This window comes from Oryctolagus cuniculus, chromosome 1, assembly GCF_051225735.1.
Source record: "Oryctolagus cuniculus isolate XC-2025 breed Fujian yellow rabbit chromosome 1, ASM5122573v1, whole genome shotgun sequence".
Lineage (NCBI taxonomy): Eukaryota > Metazoa > Chordata > Mammalia > Lagomorpha > Leporidae > Oryctolagus > Oryctolagus cuniculus.
The window spans coordinates 225,817,028-225,830,756 of NC_142867.1; the positions used below are offsets into that span (position 1 = coordinate 225,817,028).

The 13,729-nt window shown below is 52.4% G+C and overlaps 1 long non-coding RNA gene across 2 annotated transcripts; it reads left to right on the forward strand.

The window, feature by feature from the left end:
• The first annotated feature begins 4,508 nt into the window (after positions 1-4,508).
• Positions 4,509-6,579, forward strand: LOC108178779 (uncharacterized). Of its 2 annotated transcripts, none has more exons than XR_001795500.4 (3): positions 4,509-4,645; positions 4,824-5,000; positions 6,235-6,579. It is a non-coding gene; the product is annotated as an uncharacterized LOC108178779 (long non-coding RNA). The 2 variants fall into 2 exon arrangements; XR_016211532.1 differs by having other exon boundaries at positions 6,342-6,579.
• The last annotated feature ends 7,150 nt before the right edge of the window (positions 6,580-13,729 follow it).

The window sequence follows — 13,729 nt, forward strand, 5'->3', positions numbered from 1 at the left end:
GTCACTTAGGTGGAATCTAAGAACGCTGAACTCACAGAAGTGGAGGGTAGAACAGTGATTCCCAGAGGTGCGAAGGGGGTAGGGCTGGGGAGGGGAGATGTTGCCCAATGACTTGTAAAGCCACAATTAAGAAGGAGGGGTTCAGCCCCATTCTGTGACTGTCAGAATGACTAAAAGATTTTCCATGTTCTGATCCCAAAGAGATAATGTTTGATGGATGTGTTACTTTTCCTTGATCAGTACATAAAGGATGCCTCTACTGAATATCTACCAAATTAAAAACTAATAATAAGATAAAAAAAATCACTTAAGTTGCCGCTAGTGGCTCCCAGGGTTTTTGTTTTTGCCTTTTTTTTTTTTACTTTTGTAAAAGGAGCCATATTGTTCTTTTTTTTTTTTTCTTTTTAAGATTTATTTATTTATTTGAAAGGCAGAGTTACAGAGAGGCAGAGGCAACAGAGAGAGAGAGAGAGAGAAAGAGAGAGAGAATCTTCCATCTGCCGGTTCACTCCCCAAATGGCTGCAATGGCTGGAGCTATGCTGATCTGAAGCCAGGAACCAGGAGCTTCTTCTGGGTCTCCCACGCGGGTACAGGGGCCCAAGGACTTGGGCCATCTTATACTCCTTTCCCAGGCCATAGCAGAGAGCCGGATCGGAAATGGAGCCGCCAGGACTGGAGCCAGCACTCATATGGGATGCCGGCACTGCAGGCGGCGGCTTTACCCACTGCGCCACAGCGCTGACCCTGCCATATGGTTCTTAAAGTGGAACTTGCAATTTTACTGGCTAGATGAGCTGGAAAACACCTTGACGATTTTGCACCTTGGTTTCGGGGTCAGTCGGCCTTAGATGAGTCATTCTTCCCCCGTGAGCCTTGGTTCCCTCACATGCAAAGTGTGCGAAAGGTGTCTAGTTCACAGGAAAGGTGAAATCAAGAGGGTGGGGGAAGGGTGGGAAAGCCTTGGGAGTCTCAGGGATGCAGAGCCGAGAGGCTCACAGAGGCAGGTGAGCCAGGTACAGGCTTCCATGGTAGCTCAGCACTGTGCAGACAGGGCATAAGGACTGAACTGGCCAACCCTCAGCTCACCCTGCAGAGTGGGGCTAACATAGCCGCGTGCACAGGGAAAGCACAGGCACACACTCCCTAGGAGTGGCCAAGTGCCCTCGGGCCAGAGATCCTCTTGTACTTCGTGCATTATTTGACCTTTCACTGAGACCCTGCATCTGCTGCCTCTGAGGACACCAAGGCAAACAAGCCAATGGCACCGTCCGAGAGGAGCTTGCAGCATGGTGGGAGGCGGACGGCAAACCGGGGACCACCGAGGACCACCCGATTCACTGTTCCAGGACACTCGTGATCAGGGCTCCATGAGGGGAGTCCCGGGCACAGGGCACAAGCGAAGAGCTGGGGGAGTGGTCCAAGCAGAGCCGCGAACAGAAGTTTTGAGGTGGGAGGAGAAAGACTTGAGTGTCCTGGCAAGTTCAACACGACCAAGATGGCAGCTCTCCTCCCGGCAACGACTAAAAATGCAAAATAAATCCCGCGGAGTTTTTGTGGCACTTGATGAGCTGCCCCTAAGTTTTCCATATGAATATTTGGAAGAGCAAAGAGCCAAATGTAACCAAAACAGTTTGGACAAGGGAGGAAGGCAAGGTTGGGCACTGGCTCAGCCAGAGAGTAAAGGGCACCATGAGGGGGCGACATGAAAGCAGTGCTGTAGCCCCTCCTTGTGTGCGCCCAGACCCCCAGCAGGTGCCGGCCACCAAGGAAGGCACCTGACGCTCTGCAGCTGGCCCCTGGTCTACGATGGTTCAAAACCTGATTTTCAGCGCCACGGTGGGACACAGACAAGTCCAGAGAAACATTCTGCTTTTCACTCTCAGTGGAATACTCCATCTATAGCACGAGGTGGTCAGCACTTTATTATAAAGTGAGCTTTGTGTTTGATGATCCCGCCCAACCCTTGGCTAACGGAAGTGGTCTGAGCATATTTAAGGTAAGCTAAGCTAACCTATAGCGTGTGGTAGGACAGGTGTACTAAATGCATTTTTCATTACAATATTTTCACCTTCTGATAGGTTTACTGAGATGCGCTCTCTTCATAAGACAAGGAGCGTGTTTACAGTACTACGGCTTCTCCTATGATAAAGGTTAGTGAGTAAGTTAGCTACAGTAAGAGATTAACAGTTACTAATATTAAACAGAATCATGATGGCAATGTTAAAGGAAAAATTACCTAAAATTTAACGCCATTTAACTCTGGAACTTTCTTTTTAATGTTTTCAGACTAAGGCTGACGTAGGTGACTGAAACCTGGGGAAGTGAAACCACGGGGGAGGGGAGGCTACAGTATGGAGTCGGTGCCATGATGGATCGCTAGAGCAGTGGCTCGGAGTAGGGAACCTAGAAAGAGAGGCACACCGTGTGCCAGAGGTGTGCCCGCGGACCGGTGTGGGAAAGAACGGACCGCGCCACGAGCCTGCTGGGCCTGGAAGAAATGTCAACAGGTGTGCCAATGAAACCTGTGCAGGAATGTTCCTGGCGTCACTGGGCACGCCAGCCACACAGTGGAAACCACCCAAGTGTTTGCCAGCTGAGAACACTCAGTCTGCCCAGTGGAGTTTTACTCAGCATCAAAAGGAAAGAAACGGGCCGGCGCTGTGGCGTAGCGGCACCCCATATGGGTGCTGGTTCTAGTTCCAGCTGCTCCACTTCCTACCCAGCTCCTACCCTGTTAGTGTGCCTGAGAAAGCAGTGGAAGATGGCCCAAGTGCTTGGGCCTCTGCACCCACGTGCGAGACCCGGAAGAAGCTCCTGGCTCCCGGCTCCCGGCTCCTAACTCTTGGCTTCAGCCTGGCCCAGCTCCAGCCATTGCAGCCATCAGGGGAGTGAACCAGCAATTGGGAGACTCTCTCTCTCTCTCTCTCTCTCTCTGTGTGTGTGTGTGTGTGTGTGTGTGTGTGTCTGCCTCTGCCTCTCTAACTCTGCCTTTCAAATAAAATAAATGAATCTTAAAAAAAAAAAGGAAAGAAATACTAATTCATACTGCAGCATAGGTGAAACCTGAAACCATGCTAAGCAAGCGAAGCCAGACACAAAAGCTTACTTGATTTCATTTCTACAGAACATCCCAAATAGGCAAATTCATAGAGACCAAAAGCAGAGAAGTGGTTGCCAGGGACTTGGTGGGGCCAGTGGGGGAGGCGCTGTGGCATGGTGGGTAAATTCAGGCGCTGTGGCATGGTGGGTAAAGCCGCCTCCTGCAGTGCCGATGCAGGCATCCTGTGTGGGCGCCCATTCTTGTCCCAGTTGCTCCACTTTCAATTCAGCTCCCTGCTAATGGCCTGGGAAAATCAGTGGACAATGGCCAAGGATGTAGCTCCTGGCTCCTGGCTTTGGATCAGCTCAGCTCCGGCCATTGCGGCCATCTGGGGAGTGAACCAGCAGATGGAAGATCTCTCTGTTTCTCTCTCTCTCTCTGTAACTCTGACTTTCAAAATAAATAAATAAATCTTTCTTGTTTTTAAAAAAAAAAAAGCTCAATCTTGTAAATATGCATTTTGCTATATTAATTTCACCAGTTTTTTTTTTTTTTTTTGACAGGCAGAGTGGACAGTGAGAGAGAGAGACAGAGAGAGAAAGGTCTTCCTTTGCCGTTGGTTCACCCTCCAATGGCCGCCGCTGCAGCCGGCGCACCGCGCTGATCCTGGCAGGAGCCAGGAGCCAGGTGCTTTTTCCTGGTCTCCCATGGGGTGCAGGGCCCAAGCACCTGGGCCATCCTCCACTGCACTCCCTGGCCATAGCAGAGAGCTGGCCTGGAAGAGGGGCAACCGGGACAGAATCCGGCGCCCCAACCGGGACTAGAACCCGGTGTGCCGGCGCCGCAAGGTGGAGGATTAGCCTATTGAGCCACGGCGCCGGCATTTTCACCAGTTTTAAAAAGCATTTTTTGGGCAATTGGCTATCCATACAAACAATAGAATAAAATGAGAATAGATCCACTAACACTCTATTAACATGCTTAACATGCAGAAAAGACATCTCCAAAAATTAATACACAACCACAGACAGCGAGAGAAAATATTTGCGAACTATGTTAGGTAACAAGGCAAGGGTTGCTCTCCAGAACACACACGGGATCCCTGCAAATAAAAAAGGAAAGAAACATGTCCCCCCTGCACTGCCACACCTGCCTAAAGTCCTGGATAAACTGCCACTGGGTCAGGGTCCCCGCCTCCAGGCGGACACGCCTTGGTGTACAGCAACACATCCTGCCAGGCCATAGCAGCGTCTGCCCTGCTGCCCTGCACCGGGCACCAGGACCCAGTGTGTGCCCTGCATGTCATGCAAGGAACAAAATAAATAAGGCAGCCGATGGACGATGGATGGATGGGGCTTGCGGAGGAATGGGGAGCACGCGAGGGGGCTGCAAAGGGTTCTGTCTTTGGATTCCGTTGGAAGCCCCTGGATGTGCCTGCGTCACGTGGACAGCCAGCTAGCTGCTCATGGACAGAGTCGTGTCTGGATTGGACGGCCAGCGCTTTGCTCTGTCTTGCATTTCCACATCCCAGGGACACTTTGCAGGCAGTCCTCACCCTCTCGCAACCGGTCCTCTCCTCTCTGCTCCATGCCACCAACACTGAGGTGAGCTGCCACTGCCAGGCAGGGCTTGGCAGGCACACATCCAGAAGCTTTTTGGCAGGGAAAATTGCCTCCTTGCAACCTTGGCGGGGAAATAAATCCATAGTCAGGGCAGGAGGCGGGGCGGGGGGGGGAGTCCATGCCCCCCAAGTGTGATGAACCCTTCTCTTGGAAATGTCAGAGGAAGAGACAGCCAAACTCGAACTGAACCAGGAAAAACACCAGCCCCAGCTCTGGAGACGGCCAGTCCCAGCCCTGAATTTACGAAGGAGGAAATGAGATCCAGATGGGAGTAACCTGGAATTCTCAGAGCTGGGATCCATTCTGCACAGCCTCGCTGGCTCCTCAGCCCAGACAGGTGGGGGAAACTCCCGGGGGTGGTGGGGGTGGCTGGGAAAAAGCAGAAGGTGAATGAGAGAGCCTTGGGGTGGGGGTGGGGGGGCAGCGAGCACTTGGGAGGGTACCAGGGAGGGAGGATTCCGCGTGCCCTGGCTCGGGGTAGGAGCAGGAAGGTCCCTGCAGGAGGCACTGGGCCAGCAGCAGAGCCCAGGACCAGAGGAGGCAAGGTGAGGGTGGACAGCAGAGAGGCTGTGCTCTTTTACCCTTAGGACGGAGCCTTCCGGGAAGGGAGGGTGACATGATGGGGTCTGCGTGTGGAGGGGCTTCTCCCATGCCTGACAGCCAGTGGAAAATGAAATCGCCAGGGGAGGAATAAGAGAGAGGAGTGAGAGCAGAGAGAGAAGACGGTGGAGGAGGAGGAGGAAGAAAGGAAGGAAATAAAGAGGGAGGGAGGGAGGGAAGGAGGAGGAGAGAGAGGGGAAGAGAGAAAGGGGCGGAAGGAGCAGGGAGCAGCAGGCTCTCCGGCCTGGGACTGGCATCCTGCAGGCGTGGCGTGGCGTGGCGTGGCAGTAACAAGAGGGGAAGAACCGACCAGCCGGTCCGCTGTCTTTACTGCAAACACTGCCCGGATCATTCTTTCCAGGGGAGGGACTAGCCTATCTTCTCACTCAGTTATGGACTTGGATGTCCTTTGTTTTCTAATGATATTAAATTCCACCTCTGGCATTTGCATATATCTCATTTCAAAAGACAGAAACAGGGAGACAGCCAAGGATTTTTATGCTCTTGGGCTCATTTTTCAAAAACTGTCAGTTCTTCCAGGGCCAAAGAATTCTACCACTTGAAATAAAAATTTTACCTACGCAACCAAAATCCATAAAGTTATATTCCATCAGTTTTAAAAGTGGATTCCTCCCAACTTTAAAAAAAAAAAATACAAAGGTCACAGAAGCGATTCTCTGGAGTGGAGGAAGTTTTCACTGTGAATCCTGTTAGATTTTTGGGTCATTGTTCCGGGAGAATATCTTATCTGATCTTCAAAAAATTCAGTACATAAATAAAATTTTAAAACACAAGTTAAAAAAAAAAAAAAAGCGAATGAGCCCAGGTCTTCTAAACAGTTTGAATGCTATCTTCCAGACATTACAAATAAAACTAGAAATAAAAAATAAAATTTGTATCTAGTAGAGCAAGGCTGGGACAGCCTGAATTCAAGTTCTAGCCTGCAAATTTCAAAAGTTATGTGATCTTAGGAGGAATAAACAAAAATCACCCAGGGGCAGCATCATGGTGCTGTCTGTGATGCCAGCATGCGATACGGGCACCAGTTCGAATCCCGGTTGCTCCACTTCTGATCCAGCTCCCTGCTAATGCACCTGAGAAAGCAGCAGATGATGGCTCAAGTACCTGGGCCCCTGCATCCACGTGGGAGACCCAGATGGAATTCCAAGCTCCTGGCTTCCGGCCTGGCCCAGCCTTTACTGTTGTGACCACTTGGGAAGTGAACCAGAGGATGGACTCTCTCTCTCCCCGCCCCTCTCCCTCCCTTTCAAATAAATAAATAAATAAATAAATAAATAAATCTTTAGAAAAAAAAATGACCTCATTTATCTTATCTGTAAAATGGGGGTCATTATCTATACTTCCCAAGGAATTCTAAAGATCTTTGAATTCTCCAGGCATAAAACCCTGCAGGGCCGGCGCCGCGGCTCACTAGGCTAATCCTCCGCCTAGCGGCGCCGGCACACCGGGTTCTAGTCCCGGTCGGGGCGCCGGATTCTGTCCCGGTTGCCCCTCTTCCAGGCCAGCCCTCTGCTGTGGAGGATGGCCCAGGTGCTTGGGCCCTGCACCCCATGGGAGACCAGGAAAAGCACCTGGCTCCTGCCATCGGATCAGCGCGGTGCGCCGGCCGCGGCGCGCCAGCCGCGGCGGCCATTGGAGGGTGAACCAACGGCAAAAGGAAGACCTTTCTCTCTGTCTCTCTCTCTCACTGTCCACTCTGCCTGTCCAAAAAAACCAAAAAACAAAAAACAAAAAAAACAAAACCCTGCAGGAATGGGGTTCCCATCCATCATCACACTGTTCCCTCTTTACCTACCTAACCCCTCCTGCAGATCTCAGATCTCAGCTCACACACACCAGGGTTTTCTGGCCCCTCCCCTCCTGCGTGCCTGTCCCCGGGACTCTCACCACTCTCCCGCTAACAGGCTAAGCCCAGGCTAGCCCAGCCCAGCCCAGCCCGGGACATTTGCATTTACACTTGTTGTTCCTCTGCCTGGGGGCCACCATCCTCTTCCCTCATCCAGGTGCTTGTGCGAAGATCACCTTGGAGCACTTGTCCCCCACTCCTTGTCCCTCACCCCCCTGCTGCATTCTCCCCCCTCCACACTTAGGGTCACCAACATCCTGTCCTAGATTTATTGTCACTTCTCCGGCTCCCCCAGGGTGGAGGGACTTCCTGTTGTTCCCTCTTGCACCCTCCGCTCCCTGGCACTCAACAGCCCTTTGGTGAAGGGAAATGAACAAACACCAGTTTGTGAAGGTAAAGGAGTTTCCAGAGGCCAGCCTTCAGTGTCCCCCCACTCCTTTAACCTCCAATGTCTTTATTTAACTTGTAACATTTGTGGACTAGGGCTATAATAGATGTAATACACACTTGCAGTTTGTCCTCCTTTGTAGGGTAGGTACCACCTGCTTCCATCCGTGTATCCATCGTGTGAGGCTCAAATCAGGGAAAGCAGATCCATCTCAAGTCTTTATTACCTCTCTGGGTGGAAATCCGCAACACCCTTTCTTCCAGCTTGTGGGAGTGAAAACACACAGTCCCTGCTCATTATCTACAGTCCCCGTGCTGGGCACTGGAACCCCGGAACTCTCTCCGGTGGGAGTGTAACCTGGCCCCCAAGCGTTCCCCTCTCTCCCTACCTGCCTTAGCCTGCCTGCTTGCTTGCTTGCTTTCCTTCCTTCCTTCCTTCCTTTCTTTCAGATTTATTTTATTTATTTGAAAGACAGAGTTACAGAGAGAGGTAGAGACAGAGAGAGAGGTTTTCCATCTGCTGGTTCACTCCCCAATTGGCCGCGATGGCCGGAGCTGCGCTGATCCGAAGCCAGGGGCCAGGATCTTCTTCCAGGTCTCCCACGTGGGTGCAGGGGCCCAAGGACTTGGGCCATTTTCTACTGCTTTCCCAGGCCATAGCAGAGAGCTGGATCGGAAAAGGAGCAGCCGGGACTAGAGATAGCGCCCATATGAGATGCCGGCACTTCAGACCAAGGCTTTAACCTGCTGCGCACCACAGTGCCAGCCCCCCAGTCATCTTTCTAACACGGTCAAATCTCCCCCGCTCCGTGCTTTCATGCATCCATGGACAAATGAGGGAGGGAACGCACAGAGGAAAGGGGACACGAGGTGTGCAGCTCCAGTGGCCATCCAGTGACGAGGAGGATGACAAGAGCAGAGAGCCAAAAACAAACAAACAAACAAACAAACAAAAACCAGAAACAAAACCCTGGGTTCTAGGTGACACCATTGAGCCCTGGAAGTAACCTGCCTCTGACTTCTGACTCTCCTATTTTTGAGCCGCATTGACTTGGGTCTTCAGTTCCTTGTGGCTAACATACTCCTAAAAGCTAACTTTGTTCTGCCCAGGAATACGGAGACTGTCTGGCAGCCATGGGTCTCAGGCTGCTGTTTGCCCGGCCCCGCCCCCTGGGCTGGGCCTCTTGCTTGCCTCAGTTACAGGAATTCCCATTGTGAGGACCTTCTTGGAACGGGCTCCTGCTGATTTGTCTCTGAGATCAGCCTGGCCCATGGCGTGGCTTAGGTCACTGTGATGGTAGAAGTTGTTAGAATGCCATAGCTCCCACGCCCTGCTCTGGCTTTTGCTTTCAAAAGCCTGACTTTGCCAAAGGCGATTTGCCAGAGGAGAGGGGCGGGGTGAGAGATTCCCCAAGACTCACTGGAGTCTGCAGCCCCTCTGTTACAATGCCCCCCGGAGTGGGGGGTGGCAGCCACCACCCCAATTCTGCCCAACAGCACCTGAGAGTCGCCCATCAGCTTTGGAGAAACAGGGTGATGCACCTGGCATGGCTGAGCCTTTGGAGCAGGGACCCATCGTTTATCACTTCGGGTTTCTAAGAGAAGACACTGAGCCGTGGAAAAGTGAAGTTCAAGGTCACCTCACTCCCGAAGGTCAGGCCTGGAGCTGGAAGGCCGCGTTGCTGCACGAGTTTCCCACACACAGCAGTGCCAGAGCCGGCACTCTCACCAAAGTCTCCCCAACTCAGCAATTCCAAACTTCATCCCTGTCACCCTGAATACCTACTGCTGCCTCGAGCCAGGCTGCACTTCATGTTTGCGCGGAGTGACCTGATGATTATCCCACGGAGAACAAATTTCTCCCCACCGCTCAGACCTCGCAGTCCTCAGCGCCCACCCTGTGCAGTGAGTGTCGTGTTTATTTCACAGAGGAGGATACAGAAGCCCAAAGAAAAGTTACATGCCAAATTTACACAGTCCCAAGGCTCACCAGCTGGCTTTGCCCAGGTCTGAGGAACTCCCAAAGCCACAACGCAGGCTTCAAGCTCGCCTCCCCGCCACCCCACCCCCACCCACTCTAAGAGTCTTGATGGAGACCTTCCATTCACTTGGCTGCGGCAGCTGCTCTGCTCCCGGGCAGCCATGGGCCTCGTCTCCCACTCAGGGCTGTGCCCAGGGTCATGGGGCCATTTTTCATCAGTGCATGTGCCTTGGTTGGGGTGGGGGTGGGGGGCGCACTGCTGCTTGGGTAGAGAGAGAGAGCCTGAGCACGGTGGCAGCGTGCAGAAGTGGGGTGATGCCAGCGGAAGAGACAGGTGTTGGAGAACCTGCTGTGGCAGATTGCCCACTGGGACCGGGGCCAGTGGCAAAACAGTGACCTTTGGCAGCCACTATGCACCTCTCCAGGGGGTCTCACCCAAATTCCACCAAGCCCCTGGGGTCGGGCCCTCGCCTTTGTAATTTTTTTTAATTCCCTCAGTAGCTCTGCTTCCTGCAGTCTGATCACGCAGTCTCAAGGTTGAGTGGGACCTTGCTAAGTCACCTGCGTTCTCCCCAGTCTGCCGCAGTCACGCGCTGCGAACGGCATTTCCGGAGTGAAGGGGTCTCGATCATGCAGCCGGGCATGCAGGGGCTACGCCATCTTGGCCTGCGGAAGCATGTGCGATACCACCTGACGGTGCACTTGCCGGCCCACGGCTGCGCTGTCCAGGCCTGCCCAGGAGGCGGTACCCATATCCATTTACAAGCACTTTCCGTGCTCCCTCGGCCCCTGGTGTCTGTGCCGCCCCAGGCGGCTCTGACTCTGTGACCACGCGCTCTCCGTGGGCCCCTAACTTGATCCAGGATTTCCTAGGACAATGTTGCAGGCTCTGCTGGAAACGCTGGTGGTGAATGCCTACGGCCTTTGTCCCAGCTCCTCCGTGTCTCCAGCTCCAGCCCGTGATTCCGACCGCATGTCGTCCACAGGGAGCATCCACAGGTGCTCATTGCCATAGCGCTGGACATACCCGGCCCCAGCCTGAATGTTTGTCAAGAGCCGGCTGGTTCAAGGCATGCCACCACTTTTACTCAGTACAATATTATGCAACCAGTAAAAAGAACAAGGCCGATTTACATATGGGTGACGTGGAAACTGTTAAGTGAAGAATGGAAGGGGCCAGCGCTGTGGTGTACTGGGTAAAGCCGCCGCGTGCAGTGCCAGCATCCCACATGGGTGTTGGTTCGAGTCCAGGCTGCTCCACTTCTCATCCAGCTCTCTGCTATGGCCTTGGAAAGCAATAGAGGATGGCCCAAGTCCTTGGGCCCCTGCACCTACATGGGAGACCCAGAAGAACCTCCAGGCTCCTGGCTTCGGATCGGCACAGCTCTGGCCATTGTGGCCATTTGGGGAGTGAACCAGCAGGTGGAAGACTTCTCTTTGTCTCTCTCTCTCTCTGCCTCTCTTAACTCTGCCTTTTAAATAAATAAATATTTAAAATAAAGCAAAGTAAATAAAAAAGGAAGAATCCAGAGTATGATGGAGGCCACAGACCTATTTTAAAAATATCCACAGGAAAGGTTAGAAAATAACTGGTGGGATTTTTTTTATTACTTAACACATGTGTCTATTTGTTCTAAGCATGTAATCTTAAATTTTTTTATTGAAAAAAAAAAAAAAAACCTTCTTTGACTGAGAGAGTCTGTTACAATCCTTCCCCACTGGGCCCGGCATCTGACATATCACGTCATCAAGAAGCCATACGCTGAGAGCCTGGTTTTGTCCCTTTGCGAGGTGGCCCCTGCCCAGAGCCTCTGTGCCCTGGTCTTAGCCTCTAGGTCCCCCTTACCCTCCTAGCTCCTTCATCTTCTGCCTGTCATCCACTGAGCCCCAAGCTCACTCACATCCCCACCTCCCTAGAGGCCCCCTCATTTCTGGAGTCAGGAGTCCCGGGCTGGAGGACCCCAGAGTTCTCAGTGGCAGCCCCAGTAATGAAGACCCGGCTCCCGTCCGGTGTCAGCCTCTGCCAGCTGGGGTCTTCAAGCAAGAGGCTGCCCCTTCCAGTAGCTCAGGGCTCCTGTCGGTCCAATGAGGACTGCAGGCGGCAGTGAGAGGAGGCGTGTTATTCGTTACTTTTAACACAAAAAGCAGACTGGATGAACTACAAAGAGATGAGGTTCCTTGTGGTTCACGGGTCTGGTCCATGGCCAAGGGGCTGCATCCGGCAGGGACCCGAGGCAGCAATGGGCATCACGTGGTACATCAGTCCACTTTCTGTTGCTGTGACAGAAGACCTGGGGCAGCTAACTTTATCAAGAAAAGAGGCGCATTTTGGTTCATGGTCCTAGCGGTGCAAGGTCTAGGGGTCTCATCTGGCAGCGTCTTGCCAGCCGAGGCCTGAGACGGCACAGAGCACCACAAGGAAGACCAGAGACCAGGCACAGGCAAGCCTGTCTGTCTCTCACCTTAAAAGTCACCAGGATTCAATCATGGGGGCCCCACCTTAAGGACCTCATCCACACCAAGAAGTTCCCAAAGATGCCACCTCTATCATAATTGAATAAAGTTTCCAGCCTTGGGGGCTGGCATCGTGATGCAACAAGTGAAGCCACTGCATTGGACACCCCCACATCCCATATCAGCACGTCTGGGTCTAGTCCCTGCTAATCCACTTCTGATCCAGCTCCGTGTTAATGAGCCTGAAGGCAAAATATGATGGCGCCAGCACTTTTTTTTTTTAATTATTTATTTATTTGTTTGTTTGAAAGGCAGTGACAGAGAAAGAGAGAGAGACTGAGAGAAAGAGAGGGATTGAGAGATTTTCCATCCGCTGGTTCACTCCCCAGATGGCCACGATGGCTGTGGCTGCTCCAGGCTGAAGCCAGGGGTCAGCAGTTTCTCCCAGTCTCCCACATGGGGGCAGGGGCCGAAGCACTGGGACCATCTTCTGCTGCTTCCCCAGGAGCACGATCATGAAGCTGGATTGGAAGAGGGCACCTGGGACCTGAACCAGCACTCTGTTATAGGATGTTGGTGTCACAAGCACCACAATGCTGGCCCCAACAAGAGCTTGATTCTCTGCCACCCCCATAGGAGACCTGGACGAATTTCCAGGTTCTGAGCTGCAGTCTGATCTGACTCTGGCTATTGTGGCTTTTGGGCGGTGAACCAGAGGAGATTCATTCTCTCTCTCTCTCTCTCTTCTCTCTCTCTCTCTCTGTCACTCTGTCTTTCTTTCTTTTCTTTTTTTTTTTTCTAATTTAGCTTTTTATTTGAAAGGCAGAGTGACAGAGAGGGAGAAAGAGATCTTCCATCTACTGGTTCACTCCTCAAATGGTGGGAATGGCCAGGGCTGGGCCAAGCCAAATGCAGGAGCCTAGAACTCCATTCAGGTCTCCCATGTAGATGGTAGGGCCTCCAAGGACTTCAACTTCACCTACTTTTCCAGAAGCATTAATAGGGAGCTAGATCAGAAGTGGAGCAGCTGGGACTGGGACCAGCGCTCATATGGGATACCAGCACCACAGGCAGCAGTTTAACCCATTGCGCCACAACGCCAGGCCCTGTCACTTTCAAATAGATTAAAAAAAAAAAAAGCCTCTACCTTCCTCATACCATTAACGTAAGAGAACTAAACTCTTACAAGAGTTCAGAGGGAGAAATAACCAAACCGCAGCAGATGGCGAGAGCCAGGAAGTGTGCATAGTGCCTGTCTCTGTCCCTGTGTAACCATGGACATTCAATCATGCAGCTCCGCCCTGATGACCCCCGCAAACAGCCTCTTAGTACCTTCCAGTGGAGACCAAACTCCAGCCTGAGTTGTGGAGGGGACAGACTGTACCAAGGCATGGGTGGTACTTGGTATCAAGATGGTGATGGAACACTGAGTGGGGAGCCTCCAATGACGGAGTGTCGGGATTGGGAATGGGGGTCGGGAAGATACAGCAGTCGATCCGCTGTCTGACATCATGACTGTAGGCAACAACCGACTTCTCTCACCCCCAGATCCAGCCCCCTCCCTCTCTTGGCCCAGGAAGGTGGGGACACGACTCCATTTGGGTGCCGTGCTCACGCTACACTGCGTGTGTGGGCTCCTGAGCAAACTGAACTGGTGCCTTGACCGTGGAAGATGTCAGCTTTGTCTGTTCTACAGTCAACATAACCGACTTCTCTCCCTCTGTGAGGTGGGCGCAATTCCTTTAAAATACCTGTGGAACCTGTGGAACACCTGCTC